This window comes from Somniosus microcephalus, chromosome 2, assembly GCF_052327205.1.
Source record: "Somniosus microcephalus isolate GS21.2 chromosome 2, FLI_Smic_1.0, whole genome shotgun sequence".
NCBI classification, from domain to species: domain Eukaryota; kingdom Metazoa; phylum Chordata; class Chondrichthyes; order Squaliformes; family Somniosidae; genus Somniosus; species Somniosus microcephalus.
This window is the reverse complement of record NC_140988.1, coordinates 191,181,645-191,203,434: the sequence shown is the minus strand read 5'-3', so window position 1 is coordinate 191,203,434 and position 21,790 is coordinate 191,181,645.

Below are 21,790 nucleotides of genomic sequence, written 5' to 3'. Positions count from 1 at the left end.
GTTTGAAGTGTTTTCTAAAGCAAGGTTGCTTTTATTTCATTCAAAGTTTATGTTTACACTTTTTTTCGGCCGTGAGCATTTCTTTACGTGTGGATTGGCCATCTTGACTACTTTTATTACCCATTACATTTTTGCCTTTTTGTTGAAGCCTTAAGTTTGCAAAGATAAGGTTTCCTCATGGAGTCTTGTGCAAGTTTCAGCTAACAAAGGTGAAAGGATCAGAATCCCTTTGCATATTCTATGATGTTGCATGAATTGCATTAGGAGGACTAATTTGTGATGGCACAACATTTTCAGATCCAATGACATTCAAGAGTATGTTTTGACCACCATCAATACACATGGACCTCAGTTTACAGACCATGTCACTCCTAGCTGAGTATGTCAATGGTGACATGTCTTCAACACCTTTGCTTCACTGCAGAGGTAGTGACTGAGCTATGCCACCTGTTGCAAGTTGGATTACAGACAACTTCAAGAACTGGGATAGTTCTTCCGGTGGCCGTGAAGGTCACTCTGGCATTAAGCTTCTATCCAGCAGATTCCTTCCAGGACACTGCAGAGGACATTTGGCAGATAAGCCAACCTGCAACTCATTCACATGTAAAGCAAGTGACTGATGTGATAATTGCCAGGGGAAATACCTTTATCACTTTCCCAGTGGAAAGGCGATACCAACTGGAAAATGTCAAAACTCTTACCATCTACTGGGCTTCCCAAGCATCTGGGCATTATAGATAGAACCCAAAATAACAACAGAAAATGCTGGAAATACACAGCAGGCCAGGCAGCATCCATGGAGAGAGAAATAGAGTTATCATTTCAGGTTTGGGATCCTTCATCAAAACTGGAAAAAGCTGGAGATATAACAGATTTTAAGCAGGTGCAGAGGCAGGGAGAGGGGGGCGGGGGGTTGGGTGGGAGTGGAGGAAGGAATTGAAGGAACATTCTGTGCTAAGGTAGGAGGCAGGGAAGATAAAATGTTGCAAATGGGGATGGCCAAATCATACAGCCTGAAGAATGGGGGCAGGGGTTATAGTCTGAAATTGTTGAATTCAGTGCTGAGTCCAGAAGGTTGTAAAGTGCATAATCGAAAGATGAGGTGCTGTTCCTTGAGCTTACGTTGAGCATCATTGGAACAATATAAGAGGCCAAGGACAGAGAGATCCGAGTGGGAGTGAAGTGGAGAATTAAAGTGACAGGCGACCGGAAGCTCAGGGTCACCCTTATGGACTGAACGGAGGTGTTCCACAAAGCGGTCACCCAATCTGCGTTTGGTCTCCCCAATGTAGAGGAGACCACATCGTGAGCAGCGAATACAGTATACTAAATTGCAAGAAGTACACGTAAATTGCTGTTTCACCTGGAAGGGGTGTTTGGGGCCCTGGACAGTGGGCAGGGAGAAGGTAAAAGAGCAGATGTTGCATCTCCTGCACTTGCACGGGAAGGTGCCGGGCAAAGGGGAAGGGCTGTTAGGGGTGATTGAGGAGTGGACCAGGGTGTCGCGGAGACAGCTGCAAGTGGTCTATAAAAGCTCCCATTTCATAGCTGTTCTCTTTCCAAGGTTAGAAGCTGTTGCTTAATGCATTTGGAAGACAGATTGAGCTTTATGCTGCTTGCAAGTGTTTGGAGCAAACTCTCTATCCAGTGTCACCTCATTGGAACAACCTCTCTCACCATTGACAGATCACCTCTGTCATCTCTACCTCACCTGCCATCTATTCCATCAGCATTGTTGCCTTTGAAAATATCTCAACTTGTTCCTCAGAATCCCCCCATGATCAGCCCCAACACAGAGTTTCAAACACTGCAACACATCAGGGAAGGGGGAGTTACCTGGACGCTGTGTTCCAGGAGGCAGTCTCACCCCTTAGATTAATTAATTAAAATTTGGTCCATGGTCAGGGACAGGTGGGTCTGACTAATAGTGAGGCAGGTATGGGGAACCAGGAGGTCGTGGTGGAGGAGCCAACAGTTATGAGGTTCATAATCTCTGTGTGGGCGAGAGCAGGGACTGCAGTGGGGATGAGCAAACTGACCACAGCACTGTGGTACAGGGAGCCATTCAAGTGAAGGGAGCAAAAAAAAATGTGGTAGTGGTAGGGGGACATTATAGTTAGGGGGATAGATACTGTTCTCTGCAGCCAAGAGCGTGAGTCCCGAAGGTTGTGTTGCCTGCCCGATGCCGGGGTAAAGGACATCTCCTCTAGGCTGGAGAGGAACTTAGAGTGGGAGGGGAAAGATGCAGTTGTCGTGGTCCATGTAGGTACCAACGACATAGGTAGGACAAAGAAAGAGGTTCTGCTGAGGGAGTATGAGCAGCTAGGGGCTAAATTAAAAATCAGAACCACAAAGGTAATAATCTCTGGATTACTACCTGAGCCACGTGCAAATTGGTATGGGGTAAATAAGATCAGAGAGATTAATGAGTGGCTTAACGATTGGTGTGGGAGAAATGAGTTTTGATTCCTGGGGCACTGGCACCAGTACTGGGATAAGAGGGAGCTGTTCCTTTGTGATGGGCTTCATTTGAACGAAGCTGGGACCAGTGTCCTGGCGAATAAAATAACTAGGGCTGTAGATAGGGCCTTAAACTAAATAGTGAGGGGGAGGGATACGCTGAGCGGAAATTTAAAAAGTCAAAGAAAAATACGAAGGCAAAAGTGCAGGGTAGTGATAGGGGTAATGATAACCAGAGTGTGACAGGAAGGGACAGAATGTATACACATAAGAGTGCATCAGAAAGAGGGGCCAGAGTAGGGAAAAATGTTAAAAAGACAAAATTAAAAGCTCTATATCTGAATGCACACAGCATTCATAACAAGATAGATGAGTTGACAGCACGAATAGAAATAAATGGATATGATCTGGTAGCCATTACAGAGATGTAGTTGCAAGGTGACCAAGGCTGGGAACTGAATATTCAGGGGTATTTGCCATTTTGTAAGGATTGGCAGAAAGGAAAAGGAGGTGGTGTAGCTCTGTTAATAAGAGATGAGATCAATGCAGTAATAAGAAATGATATTGGCCCAGAAGATCAAGACGTAGAATCAGTTTGGGCGGAGATAAGAAATAATAAGGGTAAAAAGTCACTGGTGGGAGTGGTCTACAGGCCCCCAAACAGTAGCCACACTGTAGGATAGAGAATAAATCAAGAAATAATAGAGGCTTGTAAGAAAGGTACGGCTATAATCATGGGAGATTTTAATCTTCATATTGATTGGACAAAGCAAATTGGCAAAGGTAGACTTGAGGAAGAGTTCTTAGAGTGTATACAGGATGGTTTCTTGGAACAATATGTTGTGGAACCAACCAGGGAGAAGACTATTTTAGATCTGGTAATATTTAACGAGGCTGGATTAAATAATGATCTTGAAGTGCAGGTTCCTCTTGGGAAGAGTAATCATAGCATGGTAGAATTTCAAATTCAGTTTGAGGGTGAAAAAGCTAGGTCTCAACCTGTGAAGAATAGTGAAAGGGCAGAGGATTGGGAAATTATTAAAAAGCAGCAAGGACAACTAAAAAAATGATAAAGAGAGAAAAGATAGCTTATGAGCTTAAGCTAGCAAGAAATATAAAAACAGACAGTAAGAGCTTCTACAGGTATATAAAAAGGAAGAGAGTAGCTAAAGTAAACGTTGGTCCCCTAGAGGATGAGTCTGGGGAATTAATAATGGGAAACAGGGAAATGGCAGAGACCTTGAACAAATATTTTGTATCGGTCTTCACGGTAGAAGACACTAAAAGCATCTCAATAATGGATAATCAAGGGGTTATTGAGGTGGGGGGGACTTAAAACAATCACTATCACTAGAGAGAAAGTCCTAGGCAGACTAATGGGACTAAAGGTGGACAAGTCCCCTGGACCCGATGGCCTGCATCCTAGAGTCTTAAAAGAGGTGACTGCAGAGATAGTGGATGCATTGATTGTAATCTACCAAAATTCCCTGGATTTTGTAGAAGTCCCAGCAGACTGTAAAACCGCAAATGTAATGCCCCTATTTAAGAAAGGAAGGAGAAAGAAAGCAGGCAACTATCGACCAGTTAGCCTAACATCTGTCATTGGGAAAATGCTGGAGTCCATCATTAAGGAAGTGATAGCAGGACATTTAGAAAATCATAATATAGTCAAACAGAGTCAGCATGGTTTTATGAAAGGGAAATCATGTTTGACAAATTTGCTGGAGTTCTTTGAGGATATAACGAGCAGGGTGGATAAAGGGGAACCAGTAGATGTCGTGTATTTGGATTTCCATAAGGCATTCAATAGGGTGCCACATAAAAGGTTACTAAACAAGATAGGAGCTCACGGGGTTGGGGGTAATATATTAGCATGGATAGAGGATTGGCTAACTAACAGAAAACAGAGAGTCGGGATAAATGGGTCATTTTCAGTTTGGCAAACTGTAACTAGTGGGGTGGCACAGAGATTAGTGCTGTTGCCTCAACTATTTACAATCTACATTAATGACTTGGATGAAGTGACTGAGTGTAATGTAGCCAAATTTGCTGATGATACAAAGATAGGTGGGAAAGCAAATGGTGTGGAGGACGCAAAGAATCTCCAAAGGGATATAGATAGGCTAAGTGAGTGGGCAAAAATCTGGCAGATGGAGTTTAATGTGGGAAAATGTGAGGTTATCCACTTTTGTAGGTACAGCAAGTAATTAGGAAGGCAAATGGAGTGTTGACCTTTATTGCAAAGGGAATGTAATATAAATGTAGGGAAGTCCTGTTACAACTGTACAGGGCGTTGGTGTAAGATTCGCAAAATTTCCACAGTTCCCCAAAGGTTACTATTAATAAAAGGGACCCTGCATGGACTTTATAAAAAGGGTACCCAAAGATGGTGTCCGCACCTCGTGGCCGAAAGCCTGCAAGATTTTAAAAGCTTGGACTCTGTGGCACAAGCAGCTTTTGGGGAAATCGAAACATAAAATGCAGTTTCTGTGAAGAAGGACTTCTGTATTTTGAAAAGCAGACAGCAGGACTTTGAATATGCATTAAGCCAAATCATGGACAGATCAAAACCAGTTAGGCCTATACTTGAGGCCATCAAGTTATTTGCATAAATAATCGGAAGCAGCTTAAGGAAGCCATCGAGGCTGACAGGCCGATTAAGATGCATTAATAACAATACAGCTCAGGCATCAGGCCAGTAGGTGCGATCACCGGCCATTTAAACCAGTTAGTTTAGATTGCTACAATTATTTAAACTAGCCTGCCAAGATTGGGACAATGAACTAACCTGATTTGGCGTGCAGATAAGGGCCATCCGAAGGAGTATAATTGTAGGCCCACCGACAACCGACGCTCTCTTGCTCTCTTGCTTTTGCCTCCTGCTCCCCGCCCTCTTGGCTACTGCTCTTTCCCCCGTCCCGCGCTTACCGCCTGGCCACCGCCCGTGCCTTTCCCCAACTCATCAGGAACACCCAGCATTGCACCAGGCGGACATGGACAAAACAGGCCAGGCGAGGCGGGACGAGACGAGGCGAGGTGGTGAGACGAGACGAATTGGGAGAGGATTGAAGAAAAGCTTCAAATAATCGGGCCTTCAATCCAGCCGACCTGCGACTATCTTCATGCAAACTCCAACTGCCGCACGAGGAAGAGGAACCATCATCCCTGCGAGGTAAAGTAACCAAGCAAAGACTTTAACCTTGGGGTACTTGTACCTAGACGATGCCCTTGCAGCGCCCCGAGACCATGTGATGACGGCAGGCCCCAGAGAGGACAAAGAGCGAACCCCAAGCCCCACCGCTGTTTGAATTCAGCAGATTTTGGATTGGTGAGCATGAATTCAGGCCCCTCATAGCTTAATCTAGTTAGATATAGGGGGTGGGATAAGGATAAGGGGATTGTTAAGATAGTTGTTTTCCTTCGATGTGCTATGTGTTCCCCATTCCCTGTATAAGTATAGTTATTTTATATTTGCCTGTTATTTTATACTAGTAACTTCTCATAAGAATGTGTTAATTTCAATTTTAATAAAATCTTGGTTTTCTTACATCCAAACCACCTGTCTATTCGAGTCTTTTCTGTATCGCCGCCTGTACCTAAGTCCGGTGTCTAGAACCCAGGGGCGTGGGAGCGATTCGAACCGCTCACAAACAGTCAGGGGCATAACTGACTGGACGCACATGTCAACCACACCACCCCCTACATTGGTGAGACCACATCTGGAGTACTGTGTACAGTTTGGTCTCCTTATTTAAGGAAGGATATACTTGCATTGGAGGCAATTCAGAGAAGGTTCACGAGGTTGATTCTGGAGATGAAAAGGTTATCTTATGAAGAAAGGTTGAGCAGGTTGGGCCTATATTCATTGGAGTTTAGAAGAATGAGAGGGGATCTTATTGAAACATATAAGTTTCTGAAGGGGCTTGAATGGGTAGATGCAGAGAGGATGTTTCACCTTGTGGGGGAATCTAGGACTAGGGGGCATAATTTCAGTATAAGGGGGCACTCATTTAAATTGGAAATGAGGAGGAATTTCTTCTGAGGGCCGTGAATCTTTGGAGTTCTCTTCCCCAGAGAGCTGTGGAGGCTGGGTCATTGAATATATTTAAGGTGGAGATAGACAGATTTTTGAAAGCTAAGGGATTCAAGGGTTATGGGGAGCGGGCAGGGGAGTGGAGTGGAGGCCAAGATCAGATCAGCCATGATCTTAGTGAATGGCGGAGCAGGCTCGAGGGGCCATATGACCTACTCCTGCTCCTACGTCTTATGTTTTATTGTTGTGTATGTACCTTTAAGAGAATAACTGGTCTCAGACTGCAGTACCGGCAGTGACCACCTCTGTATAAAAGGCGCTAGAGAGCCTCTGTTGTTTAGTTTCGTTTATGCCTTTCACCAGTAAAGATCTGTTTGTTTTCTCTCCTGCTAGTCCATGTCTCAATCATTCACGGACTTAACACTGGCGACGAGTTAGAAATGAACTTACCTACAACTCAGCAGCAGCTCCGACGACGTTGTTGAAGGTCGGAGCCAGAAGAAAGAAGAAAAAAAAAAAAAATAGGCCATTGAAACTCGAGAAACGGGCGTCGACCGTCAATCATCGATTTCAAAACTTGCAGGAGAGACTGTCCAGAGCCAGGCTGTGTTCCTCGGTCCGTGGTTTCCCAGCTAATCGGGCTGGTGGCAGGTAGTGCTCTGATCCTTCCTGGGCTGCGGCGGGCTGAAGCTCGATCGGGTGGCTTTTCAACGGGGCCAGGCAGCGAGTCGGGAAGCAAGGAGAGAGAGAGAGGGTGGAGCATACAGGGCACGGCCGGTGTTTCGAAGCTGGGCAGCGTTCGGACCTCAGAAGAGGGAGGGAAGTGTCCCAGAGGGTCTGCTCCATGACGGGAAAATAATAAAAGAAAAAGAATACGCGCAAGAAACCGTGGAAAGCAGTGCTAACAACAACGGGGAAGAAGGAAAAGCGCGGGAGGCGCCATTTTGTTAAATCGGAGAAGAAGGCAAAGCGCGGGAGGCGCCATTTTAGATTTGCAAGATGCCGAAGACTGGCTGTATCATTGCTTTTGATAATACATTAGAGGACTGGACCACGTATGCGGAAAGAGTCGAGGTATATTTCGAGGCAAACGATATTGCGGAGGGGAAAAAGGCATCGATATTGTTAAACTTAATGGGCGCTAGAACGTACGGCCTATTGCGGGATCTGATTACTCCAGCCAAACCGAAGGCGAAGAGTTTTAATGAAATTGTTGTTGTTCTGCAGGAGCACTTAAACCCTGCACCGCTGTTGATAGCAGAAAGATTTAAATTCCACAGGAGAACTCAGCACAAAGATGAGAGCAATGCTGAGTATCTTATGGAACTACGCAAGCTATCAAAGCACTGCCAGTTCGGAGCAGGACTGGCAGATACCCTACGGGACAAATTTGTCTGTGGACTCCTGAGTGAAGGAACACAGAAGAAGTTACTCGCAGAAAAAGAGCTGACGCTAGATAAGGCTTTCAGCGTGGCAGTATCGTATGAAGCAGCAGCCAGGGGAGCTGCAGAAATTCAACAAAAACCACAGGAATACGGCACTCACGAAATGACACGGGGATTTGCAAAATGTTATCACTGCGGCAGAACTAACCATGATCAGAAGGACTGCTGGTCCAAAGACAAAATATGCAGACAATGCGGGAAGATTGGACACATTGCACGAGTTTGTAGGTCTGGGAAGAAGACCAGCGACAACAAAAAGGCTACTAAGGAACCGTACAAGAAAGTACAAAAGATGACGGACAGTAGTTCCGAAGACCAGATGACCGATAGTGAATCCGGAAACAGGAGACTAAGCTGTCTCAAACTTCACAATGTAATCGCAAAAGAGGATCACCGAACCATTTGGGTCACTCTCACGATAGCAGGGTCCCAAGTTAAAATGGAATTGGATACAGGATCAGCGCTAACCGTCATGAATTGACGAGACTACGAGCGGCTATTTTCACACATACCCTTGAGAGAGACATCCATCGTCTTGACAACATATACGGGGCAAAAAGTATACCCCAGAGGAAAAATAAGGGTGCCTGTCGAATACAATGGCAAGAAAATACAGAAATTGTATCTCTACATACTGCCAAATGGTGGACCACCGTTATTGGGACGGGAATGGATCAGGAAGATAAACTTAGATTGGCATTCCATTCATGCACTGACGGTGGACGGTAAAAACGATGAAGACGTCATTCCTGGACGATTGTCAACAATCTTAGCTAACGCCAAAGAGGTATTTCAACAAGAACTGGGCATGCTTAAAGACGTAACCGCCTCGATAAAAATAGAAGAGAATGCAGTTCCCAAGTTTTTCAAAGCGAGACCGGTACCATATGCAATTCGCCCAGCCGTCGAGGCAGAGCTGGAGAATCTGGAGAAGGCGGGCGTGTTGTCTAAGGTCGACTGGAGCGAGTGGGCGACACCCATCGTTCCTGTCATGAAGAAAACGTTAACCAATAAGTCCGGAGAGCCAAGGAAGATTCGCATCTGTGGGGGTTTCAAGGTGACGGTGAACCCTGTCCTTCGCACAGTACAATATCCTCTTCCAAGGATAGAAGACATCTTCGCCTCGCTGTCTGGAGGGAAGCGTTTTACAAAAATTGACCTAGCACAAGCATATTTGCAGATGGAGGTTGAAGAGTCCTCTAGGAAGTATCTCACGATAAACACTCACAAAGGTCTTTACCAGTATCATCGATTGGTATTCGGAGTAGCATCGGCTCCGGCGATATGGCAAAGAGCGATGGAACAAGTCCTGCAAGGGATTCCGGGGACTCAGTGTTACTTGGACGACATCCTTGTAACAGGTGAAGATGACAGTGAACACCTTAACAACTTAGAACAGGTGCTCACTAGGCTACGGGAACATGGGCTGCGAGCCAGCCGCACCAAGTGTGAATTTTTTAAGAAACAGATATCGTATTGTGGCCACGTGATTGATGAAGAGGGGTTACATAAGTCCCCTGACAAAATTGAAGTGGTTGTTAAGGCCCCAGCGCCTGAAAATGTGTCGCAGCTGAGGTCATTCCTCGGGTTGGTGAGTTACTATCATAAGTTTTTGCCGAATTTGTCGACAATTCTGCACCCACTGAACGCCCTGCTACGAACGGGGGTAGCATGGAAATGGAACGATGATTGTAAGCGTGCTTTTCAGAAGAGTAAGGACTTAATCACTTCAAAGGAAGTATTGGCTCACTACAACCCAGCACTGCCAATCAGGCTGGCGTGTGATGCGTCTCCCTACGGCATTGGGGCAGTACTGTCACATAAATTCCTTGATGGTTCGGAGAGGCCGATAGCTTTTGCGTCACGCTCGTTAACTTCTGCCGAGCGTAACTACGCCCAGATTGACAGAGAGGCCCTCAGCCTAGTGTGGGGGGTGAAGAAGTTAAATCACTATCTGCACGGTCAAAAATTTACTCTACAAACCGATCATCAACCTCTTGTCTCCATTTTCAACCCTCAGAAGGGCGTACCGATAATGACAGCACAACGGCTGCAGAGATGGTCCCTTTTCCTAGGGGCACACCAATATGACATCGAGTACAAAGGAACTAAACAGCATGGAAATGCTGATGGATTGTCACGTCTACCGTTGCCGACGGTGGAAGAAGAAGACCTTGCAGTGGATCCAATGGAGTTATTCCACTCGACCATAGTCGAATGTCTCCCTGTGACGAATGCAAACATAGAAAAGGAAACAGGGAATGACCCGACACTATCACGGGTCTATGATTTAACAGTGAAGGGATGGCCAGCACATGGCGAACCACTGCTGCCAGCATTCTCGCCGAGAAGAGAACAGCTGTCAGTGTGCAGAGGAACCTTGATGTGTGGATCCAGAGTAGTAATTCCACCTAAGTTGACGGATAGAGTGCTCAATGAGCTACATGAGGGTCATCTGGGTGGGGTAAAAATGAAGAGCTTAGCCAGAGCATTTGTGTGGTGGCCGGGAATCGATAGAGAAATCGAAGAGATGACCAAGAGCTGTGCAGGATGCCAGAAGGTCCAAAACGCCCCACCACAAGCTCCTCTGCATCCATGGGAGTGGCCCTCATCTCCATGGCAAAGGGTGCACATTGATTTTGCTGGTCCCTTCATGGACTCGATGTTTTTAATTGCGGTGGATGCACATTCAAAGTGGCCAGAGGTAATAAAAATGTCCTTAACCACCACGGAAAAAACTATCACAGTTTTACGAACCATATTCGCCAGGAATGGGCTGCCTGAACAGATTTGCTCTGACAATGGACCACAGTTTGTGTCTGAAGAGTTCCGGAGATTCTTAAAGAACAATGGTGTTAAGCATTACACATCTGCCCCATATAATCCAACCACTAATGGATTGGCCGAGAGGTTTGTCCAAACATTCAAGAAGGCTATCAAGGCAATGTGTAATGAAGATATACCCCTACAACACAAGGTGGACAACTTCTTGTTTGCCTACCGGAATGCGACACATGCGGTTACCAACCAAACTCCAGCCATGATGTTCTTCAATCGAAGACTACGATGCCGCTTGGATTTGGTTAAGCCAAACGTCCGAAGAGATGTGGAGAACAGGCAGTTTCAGAATATGAATGAAAGGCCGACCAGGAGTTTTAAGGTAGGTCAACCAGTTTTGGCCCGGGACTACTGCACTGAGAACTGGCAGCCAGGAACGATTTGTACACGACAAGGACCTCTCATGTATACCGTGGACATTGGGGAGAGCATTGTAAGATGCCATGCTGACCAGATTCTAGAGTCACTGGAAAACGTCAACTCCACACCACGATCTGATACACCTGGTAATGAAATTGACATTCCAATTGCAGCTACCGCAGAACCGGTAATATTGGAAGCAGATGAACCAAACAACGACATTGATTCCGACTCAACATTGCCAGAAGAACCTGATACCCCAAAGAGGCATTATCCAGACAGAATCAGGAAGCCTCCTCAAAGACTGAACTTATAATTGCTTAAACTTAACCAATGTATCTAGCAACAGTAATTGTGATTGTAATTCGTTATCATTAGTTGTTAAATGAATGTTATGTACTGTTAATCTAAAAGGGGAGGAATTGTTGTGTATGTACCTTTAAGAGAATAACTGGTCTCAGACTGCAGTACCAGCAGTGACCACCCCTGTATAAAAGGCGCTAGAGAGCCTCTGTTGTTTAGTTTCGTTTATGCCTTTCACCAGTAAAGATCTGTTTGTTTTCTCTCCTGCTAGTCCGTGTCTCAATCATTCACGGACTTAACACTTATGTTCTTATGTAACACCAGCATCACCAGGCACACCAGCAGCAGCAACAACAACACCAAACTTCTCCACAATCAACTAGTAATGCACAGGACACAGGGCATCAGCACCCGACCACATTGCTGCCCAGGTAGCCAGGGATGGCCTCACCATAGCCAGATTTACTTCACTTGACACTGTATACCCTGGCTGCCACAAGATGCTACAGGTTGGTACCGCACCACACCAACACCATAAAGCATCCCTAGCGTGCCCAAGCCATTCCTTTCACACTCACCACCCTTGCAGGGGTACCGTTATGTTTCACCATTCACTGCAACTCACTAAGCCACTTCCAAATGTGCACACAAATCTGTCCAAGAAGGCAAATGCCTAGAAATTCAGTATCGCCACGTTTGGGGCGTTATAGTCGAGCGTGCGCTAAATTTAGCGCCCGGCGCAAATTTTCGCCACCTTCAGCTAAATTGACTTGCTTCGTCCCAAGAGGTGCTTGGTGCACTAAAGCAGGCGCTGCATGAATGTGCTAAGGCACTAAGCCGGAGAGGTGAGGTGCTACCACCAAGGGCGGGCGCAGCGCAGGTGCGGCCAGTTAGCGATTGCAGGCAGACACGCTGGCGCCAGTCACCTCTTAAAGGGGGAGGGTCGATTTGGCTTGCAGCCACGCCCTGCACATTGGAGCCCTGATTCTCGCCCTGGACAGGCCTTCTGCCACCTTCTAATGCCTAGGACCATGGAGAGGTCCAGGGAGCGAGCGCAGCGGTTCAGTGAGGGGGCCCTGAAGGTTCTAGTTGGTGCAGTGGAGCGCACGTGATCTATCCTGTTTCCGGACAGTGGCAGGAGGCTGCTGCCCAATGAATATCGAAAAGCTTGGAGGGAGGTGGCACACAGAGTGACCTCCAGCAGCATGGTACCTAGGCTCCTGTGCAATGCAAGAAGAAGTTCAATGACCTCACTCGGGTTGTCAGGGTGAGTACCCTTTCCAGTATCATCTTCATCCCTGCATGTGCACCTCACTTTATGGTCAAAGGGTCCTGAAAGCCCCAATGCCCATCCCTCTACCAACACCTAAGGGCCTTTCATGAAACTCACATGCACATTCACCACTTTACACACAGTAAGGGCTATTCGACCATGGGAGGCAGTGCAGCCAAGAGCAGGGCTTCACACTGTACTCAGAGCCCATCCTTTCTCTTGCAGGGCAAGCTGCTGCACAATAGGAGGCAGCAGCAATGGACCGGGGGAGGCCATCCTGACCTTAAAGACCTCAGCGATCTGGAACAGTGAGTGGAACGGATTTTGGCAGGCCGGATGATTGGCCCCATTGCCACTGGAGATGCCAACCCCATTCTGGACAGCAATGGTGAGGTCATCACCTTTTTGACCTCTCTCCTTCCACTTGTGCCTCACACCAGCATCCTCTGCCACTATCGAACAAATACAGTGCATTGCAGCACTCATGCCTCCCTCGCTGCCGCCCTGTCCTCATGCTAAAGCAACTCTTGTACCTCCCTGCTTTCAGATGCTGATTCGCCAGGTGAGGAGGCGGGCCCTCAAGCTGCCACTGTGAGTGATTCTGAAGGCAAGCAGGAGGAGGAAGCCGGACCATAAGTGCCACCCTCAGCCGAAGCAGCCCATGGCCATAATGGGGACACGTCTTCCCTGGAGGGAAGCAGGGGGGAAGGGTCTGAGGAGGGTGAAGCTTTGGGGTGCTTGCCAGCGGGCTGCAGCAACGCAGCGGGGGTAGGCAAGCTCGGTGGCCTTCTCCCCGGAGGGAGAGTCTGGCCTGAGTCCATAGAGTCACTGGCAAGGACTTCGCTGCAGCACTGGCAAGGAGTCTGCAGGACTTCAGTGCAGCACAGGCAAGGAGTCTGCAGGACTTCAGTGCAGCACAGGCAGCACAGGCAGCTTCCACGCAAGTGCTTAGTGGTGCCATGCAGTCAGTGGCTGGTCTGATGCAGACACAGATGAGGGCCACACGAGCACTGACTGCTGCCACTCTCGCTGGATCGGGCTGGATTCGCCGGGGCCCTCGCCGCGCTGCATTAGGCCAGCAGTCTGTGCTTCAGCAGATTACTCCGCATGCTGCAGTGCTGCCCCGTGGGAGTGCCAGTGTGTCGTCCGACCAGGGAGTGCCTGTGCTCTGTCAGGATGGCAGCATTCCTGCTGCCAACACTGTCACTCCTCTACTGTAGCTGCCACCACCCATAGGACAGACTGCTGCCGCCCATGCAGATTTGGAGCAGTCAGCAGCCAGGCCGAGGCCCAGAGCTGGTCCAGGCCGTCCCCCAAGGGCATCTGCCAACTCACTTTCTGACACTCAGCAGCCTTCCCCCAGCCTTGCTGCAGCCACTGGGGTCCCATTGAGGAGGAGCTGCAGGGTGGGAAGGGGCCAATCTCGCAAGCGAAGCAGATCACCCTCGCAGGCCAAAAAGTAGGAGGTTTGGCAAAATGGTGTGAATTTTTTAGTGAAGGCTGATGATCATGGTCATTTTTGTTTAACTCTTTTCTTCATTGTCTCCAAGTTGTGAGAGCCAGTTATGTGTCTGACTGTATTTTTGGGTGTTTCTCTGTATTTCTTTGTCATGCGGGAAGGGCACAAAGTTTGTTAAATAAATAATTGTCTTTATTCAGATTGTGCATGTTTGCTCTTTGAACTATTTGTTGCATTGACTGGCTCAGGGTTTGCGGAACTGTTCCATTCATGTTCTTTCAATGGCACAAGCCATTCCCTCAGAGGGGGCCTAGAACCAACTTGCAATAATCCGCTGACAGACGACCCTTGCACTTTGTGCCTCCCTCCCGTCTTGGTGCTCCTCCTCCTCCTCCTCCTTCTCCTCCTCCTCTGGTGGTGCTCCAATGTCTGTTGGCAGTGGCTGAGTCCTGAGGATAGCCAGCTTATGCAGCATGCAGCACACTACAATGAAATGGGAGACTCGGTCAGGCGAGTACTGAAGGGCTCCCCTGGAATGGTCCAGACAGTGGAACCATTGCTTTAGCATGCCGATTATGTGCTCAATGATGTTCCTGGTCACTTGATGGCTGTCATTGTATCGTTCTTCAGCAGGGGTGCTGGGTGCACAGAGCGGGATCATCAGCCAGGTGCACAAAGGATAGCCCTTATCCCCGAGAAGCCAGCCTCCTGGGTGAGCCAGGGCTTCGAAAAGGTCTGCCACAGAAGTCTGGCGCAAGATGAAGGCGTCGTGGCTGCTGCCTGGAAAGCGGGCATTGACAGCTAGTATCAGCTGTCTGTGGTCACACACAAACTGCACGTTCAACGAATGGAACCCCTTCCAGTTGTGGTAATCCTCGGCATTCTCTTGAGGCGCCTGCAAAGCCACATGCGTGCAGTCAATGGCGCCCTGGACCATGGGGAAGCCTGCTATTCTTGCAAATCCCATTGCGCGCTCTTGCTGCTTGTCCAGGGTCATGGGGAAGGAAATGTACTGACGTTTCCTTTTGAAGAGGGCATTCATGACTTGGCGGATGCAGCAATGCACTGCAAACTGGGAGACATTGGCAATGTCCCCAGAAGCGGATTGGAAGGAGCCGGTGGCATAGAAGTTGAGAGCCACTGTTACCTTCACTGCCACTGACAGAGATATCCTGCTCCTCAGCTGAGGCTGCAGATCTGTCTGAAGCAGGTGGCAGAGCTCAGTGACCACCTCCCTTCTGAATCAAAGCCTCCAAATACACTGCTCCTCAGACATGTTGAGGTAGGAGAACTGCTAGCTGCATACCCTGGGAGGGTAAGGCTTCCTGTGCCGACGCCTGTTGGCCCTCCTCCATCTGGCCATGATTGGCACTCTCTCTCGGCGTCTCTGAGCCCTCTCAATGCAATGGTGAAACCCAACGTTTCCACCCTTTGCAGCCACTCAAGGCTATGCCACTGAAAAATCAATCCAACTGCAAAGTTCTGGCCTGAAACCAGAAGTACCTGTGCGAGCGCTGACTCAATGCAGAAAGCTCTCTCCCTTTGTCTCTCTGCAAATCTCTCTGTCTCTCACACAGAAGGAGTGGTCCAAAAATGACTACCACTAAGAAGCCAGGAAGAGCCCCCATTAAATAGCGCCCCCCCAACCCCACAGCGACTGGGAGCGCCAGGTGGAAAGAAGGGGGGCACCACTGAAGTTCCGGTTCGGGGCGCACTAAGGGCTTTGCACCATGAAATGACGTAAGGATCTGTGCGCACAGCTGAGCGGGCGTTGCGGTTTTGCGCCGCCGCTAAATGTCCGCTCAATTTCGCGAGAGGCGCGGGTCTCGCTGCGCCCGGGCGCTAGCTGCTTCGCGCCCCACTTATCGCCCTCTTAAGGCGCTAGCGGCTGGCGCTAACAACTGAATTTCTCCCCCAAAGTGTTTAAATAAAGATTTCAATGTTTGACACCACATTAACAGAAACTTTACATGAACATTGGCTAAAATACCCAAGTGCCTACCTTTGTGCATTGTTACTTGGTGTGATTGGACGAGGATGAGGGTGAGTGCGAGGGGTGGCAAGTGAGATGGGGAAGTGATAATGTAGCTGGAGAGGGATGGGTGGAGGTGCAAGTTAAGTTGGTGTGAGTAAGGATGTGCAGGAGTAGGGTAGGGAAGGCAGAGTGATGTGGATGTGTTGAGTGGCACAGCAGGATGAGATTGAGTGTGGCTTTGCAGTAACTTTTCGTGATCTACTGGGATCATTGAAAGGTTTGCGCCACTGCAGCCAGGTCCTCCTATCGACAGTCCACCCCAGACCCGCCTCAGTAGGCAAAATCGTGGCCTTAGTGTTCGTGCTGGTGCTTGGGCAGGTGCAATGTTTCCTGCAACATACTGTGAAGTGCCTGGGTTAATGCAGAAAGTGCTGCTTTTTCTAGGCCCCTTTCACCTACAGGAAGAGAAAAGAAGTAAGTTTATAATGCACCCCTCAGACAATGGATTCCAAAACAGTTAAGATCATAAGCTCTATAAGTGAATCACGCAGCTGTTTTGCAAATGTAACTGCGGCTGTGATGATTTAGTGAAGCAATCACTGTATGCAGCATTAATATAAATGCTGAATTCTTGATGGGTAGTGGCATCAGAAAGGGAAAAGGCCATCTCCTTAAACTGACAGTTGCTGCAGCATGACTGACCAACCTTCTGTTCTGTTTTTTTTGCCAATGCGCTGCAAGTAAAACACATTTAAGAAGATGTTGTCAAGTGCCTGAATACTCCAAGCAGCACTTCTGTATCCTGGCAACCTCTCTCCCCATGTTAGTTTGCCTGATGTTTTTCCTGTCAACACTGTTTTAAAGGTGTCCTTTGAAGTGCAGTGTGGAAGATATTATTGTCCCCTACAGCAAATGTGCCATACCACTTCTGTTAAATGAAGGAGGGTATCAAATAGGGAACTGTGCTTGTAGCTTGTTTTGAACCTTAACTTCTTGAGGCTGCAGCAGCTGATAATTAACAGTGAGACTGTGCCTTGTTTGAAGGAAGAGTGCACATGTATGCATAGGTGCCTACACTTACCCTGGCGCACCTTCTGATCCCACTGATCATTTTTATTTTTTGCTCCCAGATATAGTGGACCGAGAGAGTGCATTCACTCATTGAGTGATTTCCATCGCACAGCCTGCACCTGGGATTTCACAGGTGGGTGTCTTTCAGCATCAAACATGGCAACCTTTCTTTACAGCACTTCCTACAGCAATGGCCCAGAAATTCGGGTTGGGGCTTCCCGCGGGTGCAAGCCCCCGACCTACACTTGCCTAGCGCGTCGGCAGTTGACCTCTTGGCCTGCGTGGAATTCCTCTCTGAGGCCTGTCCCAGAGGCCGGCGCGCTATGCTGGCGTGTCCCAGGGGCGTAGTTAGTGCAATGCGTCCCCTGGGATCACGTGAACAACAGGCAGCCAATCGGAGCAGGGAATGCTCCATTCATAAGACTTGACAGATAGACCTGTCAAAACGTATAAATGCTAAGGCTGTAAAACTGTACTTTACCTTCAAATAAATTTTAAAAAAACATCACACTTTGTAAATAAACTATAAATGACATTAAATAACTACTTTAAACAAAAATTTAAATTTTTGAAAAAAATAATTTTCTAAAAAAACAGGGGCTAGAAATAAACTTACCTTGCTTTAAAGTATTTAAAAGTAAATAACCTGTGGAAAAAATGTTTTAATTTTAAATAATTGACCACTTACCTTTGAAAATGAAGTCCTTATGGCTGTTTTTTACATTTCTAAAATGTACAGACTTACCCGCACGTTAAAACCTGCAAAAAAAAGGAAGTTCAACGCACACGAGCAGACTCCCGCGCGCACGCTTTCGACCTCTGAACCCCTTGGTTCAGAGGATCGGAAGTGCCGGTTTCCCGCGCATGCGTAGTGCATGCAAGATTCCGGCACTTCCATCGGGTCCACGCGTGAGTACTCCGTCCGTACTCACGCGTTGGGACCCAAATTTTTGGCCCCTTATCTCCAAAGAGTCTTTGGCGCCACCCTCACTGCACATGTGGTGCTTCCAAATGTGCTGCTGCCTCCAGCTAAACAATTGCTGGCAACTCCCCTTACTTATCTGATTTTCTGCCTTGCAGCCAAACTGCATCCAGGCCTGAATGCCTGGGCATGTTTTCCTTGTGCAGGGAGTCTATGCAAACAAAGGGGAGTGGCTTGCCTCACGCAATTCGGTGAGGTCCACCTTCTGCTGCTGACTTGATCTCACCCACACCATAAAGTTGGAGTAGGAAATTGAGGCCGATATGTATTATACCTTGCCTGGAGCATTGCCCTTCATTTACTTAACACATCCTCTTTTATATTATTTATTATTGAGAAGCCTAAGTGAATGGACAAATTTTGTTGTATAAAACAGCATTAACATAGAAAAAAGTAGGAAAGAAAACAGGATAAATCGAGATTTTCTGGTGAGGAGACACCAGAATTTGGTTTTAAATGATTACATCTTGCAATAGAAAGAGGGAGGTAAAGAATTCACAGTTTTGAAATCTTGGATAAAATAATTTAGAGTAAGAGATGATGCTAATAGTCTTTCAACATGGTGAGGATGGAGGGATAAGGATAGTGTATTAATGGTTTAGAAGAAATAGGAGAGATACAATCAGAGAAGCTGTGGACAGAGTAGTATTGATAAAATAGTAAGAGTTTGGAAAGGATGAGACAGAAAAAGAGAGAGACATGGGTTTAGAGTCTAGACATATCAGATGACAGGATTTTGTTTATATCTTATAGTGTGTAAAAGATGTCAAAAGAGTTTCCCCAGACATGCATCCACTGTTGCATAAATGTTACATAAAACATAACTTGCCTCCATCTATTGTCCTGATGTTACATTCAGTATTATCTCCACTGAGTGTTATGTATGTTACAGCATTGCAAATAGATCCCACTGGAGCTGAAAAGAACTGAATATGTTTGCATTTTTCCTACAGACTTTCTTCCACGAAAGAAAAAATAGTATTTAAAAAAATGTATAGTTTGACTATTCCTAAACTGCTGTTGTTTATTCAGGTTAATACTTTCCACCTTTTAGGCAAGTCAATTAAATCAAGAAAACCTGCAAAATTAGACATGTCAGCTCTCGGCAGCACAGGCCATTCAAAGGGAACGTGCTGAAAAATAATTTGCATCTTTAGACCCTCAGGTAAAACCGATGGGAAAAGAAGCCCCAAAAGGATCTGCTACATAAGGCACATCGCTGAGTATTTCTGGAGGTAGAAGTAAAGATTAGGCTGCAAGTAAGTGACAGTAAGGTTAATAATCAGTACAGGTGAGATCCGGACTGACATGACAATATAAATATGAGCAGAACTGGGCAATTGTAGGTGAACTAGTGAATGCCTGCATTTTGTTTAACTATCTAAGGCTTCAGTTTGGTCTATTTCAGTTTAATATGTCCTTTAAAAAATAAGAACATGCACGTACAGGGGCACGAATATCCCTTTGAGATTGCATACTGACATTTTTTCCCAATTTAAACTGAGAGGTGAGCAGCTTCAGTCTAACCGTAGTACAGGTATTTTAGTGCAATGGTTATGATACTGGAGTCGTAATCCAGAGGCCTGGGATAATAATCAAAAGAACATGAGTTTAAATCCCACCATGGGAGTTTGAGAATTTGAACTTAGTTGAAAAAATCTGAAATATTAAGCAGGTATCATTAAAAGTGACCATTGTAAGATTCACAAAATTTCTGCATTTCCCCAAAGGCTGTTATTAATAAACGGGACCCTGCGTGGACATTTTAAATTAAAAGGGGTACCAAGATGGCATCTGTGCCTCATGGCAGAAAGCCTGTGGGATTCCAAAATGGATTCTGCAACGTAGACAGCTTGGGAGAAATCGAAACTAAGGCTGCAGGCTTTCTGTGAAGAGAAATTTTGTATTTTGGAACCAGACAGGAGTCTGAATTATGCATTAGACCGAATTGGAGACAAAAATCTAAATTCAGTTTAGGCCTATAGTTAAAGCCATCAAACAGTCTGCATATATTATCGGAAACAGCTTAACCGAGCCATCGAGGCCAGACAAGGCCCATCAAGGAACTTTTAGGACAATACAAGTCAATTATCAGGCCGGTAGATGCGATTACCGGCCATCTAAAACCAGTTAGTATGGATTGCTACCATTATTTAAAATAGCCCGCCAAGATTAAAACAAAGAACTAACCTGATTTGGCGCGCAGATAAGGGTTTTCGACGAAGGTATAATTGAAGGCCCCCTCGGGTAACAAGACATGCAGGACCCAAATTTAAATAAACTATTCTGACTTAAAATGTCCCTGATGTGCGCTCTTTCCATGAGTCCACCTACCTTATCTAATTTGGCGAGAAATGTACGCACGCTTCCTGCCCGCCAGTTGAAGGCTTAGGAAGTTGTTTAGCATACATAAACTGGCTGGATTTCTAAGCCTGTCTGTGCAACCTAGCCACTTGAATAATACAGAAGTGGGTTCCTTAAGTGCCGAGTGGATGATCCGTCTCGGCCTCCTCCTGAGGTCTCCACCTTCACAGATGCTAGTCTCAGCCAATTTGATTCACTCCACGCATTGAACAGAGAAAAGGCTATAATTCCTGACAATATCCCAGCTTTAGTGTTAAAGACCTGGGGGCAGAAATTGGGCTCCATAGTGCCTGTGTTTTCGGTGCTATGCACACTCCTAACGGTGGAAAATGGTGTCCGAGATGTGCGCGCGCACTTCTGATGGGAAGTGCGCAGGACGGCATCTTGGTAAAGGGGTTTGCGCGTGTGCACCTAACGACCACTGGCAACATGCAGAGCAGGCAGATTATGACACACTGATTTGAAACCAGCATTGTCATTTTTGAACTTCACACTCCAACCTATGCCCTGTCTTAACGTTAAACAGCTGAACACAATGCTAAACGGATGAAGGACCCCCCCACCAGTGGTATTTAATGGGATAATGAGCTACTTACAGGTTAGTTGCTGGATTCTTTCTTCTGGCTGCTGGTGCAATTGTACATATTTTTAGAGCTTTCCTATACTTGCATAAAGTTTCAAACGGCACAAATAATGACATATGGGTATGATCTTGTGGCCATTACAGAAACATGGCTGCAGGGTGACCATGACTGGGAATTAAACATACCAGGTTATTTAACAATCAGGAAGGACAGGCAGGAAGGGAGAGGAGGTGGGGTGGCTATGTTAATAAAGGAAGGAATCACTATAATACAGAGAAATGATATTGGGTCAAAGGAGCAGGATAGTGAAACAGTTTGGGTGGAGGTAAGGAATAATAAGGGGAAAAAAACAGTAGTGGGTGTAGTCTATAGGCCTCCGAACAGTTGCAACTCTGTTGGACGGAGTATTAATCAGGAAATAGTTGAGGCTTGTAATAAGGGAACAGCTATAATTATGGGGGATTTTAATTATCATATTAACTGGACAAATCAAATTGGGCAGAGCAGCCTTGAGGAAGAGTTCATTGAGTGTATTAGGGATGGGTTTCTTGAGCAGTATGTAACTGAACCGACCAGGGGGCAAGCAACCTTAGATTTGGTCCTGTGTAATGAGACAGAATTAATTAAAAATGTCCTAGTAAAG